Below are 2436 nucleotides of genomic sequence, written 5' to 3'. Positions count from 1 at the left end.
ATCAAAATTATAATCCAAAACAAGCAACCACACCCTCCGTCCCATCTTCTTTCCTATCAAACATCTATCGTCTTTATCTTCCCTCCTTCTCTTTTGCGTTTGTTACTCTCTCGTAACATCTCGAATCTTCAGCACTTATATGACCTTATTGTGTTGCAAGTACGGTAAAACACTTACTAAAACTAAACTAAAACTAAAGTAAGAACGCTCGCCCACCAGCAGTCTGCCAACGCGTGTGGCTGTCAATATAACATGAATTCTCTTCCTCCTTTTCCCTCTTCAAACTGGGCCAGAAATCCATACAGGCAAACAAAATCCCCCGATCGGCCCACATGAACAGAACATGACAGGTAGCGTGGTGCTGAGCGGAGTTAAACCAGCGAAACTTCTGGGGCGAATAAAATCGATTCCTAGGATGAGGCGAAGTTTGCCTAAAAAATATTCAAGTCACTTCAATAAAGTAAAAAAAACAAAACACCCCCCCCCAAAAAAAAAGAGAAAAAAAAAGATCCCCAAACAATCTGCTGGGAGAATGAGCAGGAACTAAAAGGCGGTCGAACATCTCACGCAATTTCTCTTCATCTCAATGCCGACACCAACAATCAAAACCATCCTTCATCTCTAGCACTTCTTCCACTTTTTTTCTCTCCCGGCATTGCAATTAAATCTTTGGCCCCAGCCTTTCTCTTTCTCCTTCGCTTCCTCCTTCTCTCTCTTCTTCACTTTCTCCTCCACTTCCTCGTTCTCTTTCTCTTTCACTTTCTCATTTCAGTGAAGGGAAAAAACGATGGCGAGCAAAAGCCCTAGTAAAACACGCGGTTGAGTTACGTAATGTTATGCAATGTGTTGTAATGATTATATATATATGCCATGCTGTGCTATGCTATGCTATGCTGTGCAGTGCTATGCTGTGCTATGCTGTGCTATGCCATGCTGTGCTATGCTATGGCACAAAAATATGTTATGAAATTGCATGGTAGGGCACATCATGGTGTGGAATGCTATGGTAGGATACGGTATGGTATGGTATATGGTGTGGTATGGTATGATATGGTATATGGTGTGGTATGGTATGGTATAGTATATGGTGTGGTATGGTATGGCATGGTATGGTATGGTATGGTATATGGTGTGGTATGGCATGGTATGGTATGATATGGTATGGTATACGGTATGGTATGGTATGGTATATGGTGTGGTATGGTATGGTATGGTAGATGGTGTGGTATGGTATGGTATGGTATATGGTGTGGTATGGTATGGTATGGCATGGTATGGTATGGTATATGGTGTGGTATGGCATGGTATGGTATGATATGGTATGGTATACGGTATGGTATGGTATGGTATATGGTGTGGTATGGTATGGTATGGTAGATGGTGTGGTATGGTATGGTATGGTATATGGTGTGGTATGGTATGGTATGGCATGGTATGGTATGGTATATGGTGTGGTATGGCATGGCATGGTATGGTATGGTGTGGTATGGTATGGTATGGTATGGTATGGTATGGTATGGTATGGTATGGTATGGTATGGCATGGTTTGGTATAGCATGAAGTGGTACAGTCAGCTACGGTACACTATGGTATGGTACGGGATTCGTCAATTTTAATAGAGGTTTTTGGAGGTGGCCAGTGGCACATAGAACATCATTTCTCGCAGAGAGCGTGGTAGTTGAAGTCTGTGGCCAGCAGAGAAAACTAGAACAACGTTAAATGCTATGTTAAAGAACTGAACCTGGATCAGTCATATCCAGATCCAGCAGGATGCGAAATCAGCTCAATAATATGAGCCTTTCTCTCAAGGCGCACGCTGATATAATGATAGAAAGAAACACGTCCAGTTTTTTTAACAGAAGAATGATATAATAAAAATATGGCGAATAATCAAATTCTGATAGTAAAAGTTCGAAGAACGAGAATTTCAAAAGAATCGGAAGATAACAAGAAGTCTTGAGAAATATAAAAGCAATATTTATGTTGTTGTCTACTCACCGATTGGAAAAATTCTCCTTCACCTTGTGTAGGGACCCGTAAACGGATCTTATAATGTGGCTGTGCTCTGTGGAAGAAACAGAAAAAAGAACGTCTTTAATAATGTCACCAAGACTAATACAGTACCATTTGATAATACATAAGAATCCACTAAGAAATTCGTTTTGTCGAATTCATAACATTTCAAAGAGACCATTTTCCAACTCACTGGTCTCGACTTAAGTCCTGATTCAACTATACGTGGGTTGACCTTAAAGTTCCGTCTTACATTATGGCTTGAAATTCTTCTCTGTAACGGAGAATTATACTTCGACTTAAAAATGAAATCTCATTATCTCAGGGTCATCAGTAAGACGGAAGATGAAGGAGACAGAGAGTGAGAGAGGGGGAGAGGGAGAGAGGAGAGATAGATAGATAGATAGATAGATAGATAGATAG

The 2436-nt window shown here is 40.6% G+C and overlaps 1 protein-coding gene across 1 annotated transcript in view; it reads right to left on the bottom strand.

Moving 5' to 3' along the window:
• Positions 1 to 2436, bottom strand: part of LOC101857413 (carbohydrate sulfotransferase 13) — a gene marked incomplete in the record, with an annotated part of 14909 nt that overhangs the window by 7495 nt on the left and 4978 nt on the right.

Source organism: Aplysia californica, unplaced genomic scaffold (assembly GCF_000002075.1).
Source record: "Aplysia californica isolate F4 #8 unplaced genomic scaffold, AplCal3.0 scaffold00237, whole genome shotgun sequence".
Lineage (NCBI taxonomy): Eukaryota > Metazoa > Mollusca > Gastropoda > Aplysiida > Aplysiidae > Aplysia > Aplysia californica.
The sequence above is the reverse complement of the archived record's forward strand: the minus strand, read 5'-3'. Positions and strand labels throughout refer to the sequence as shown.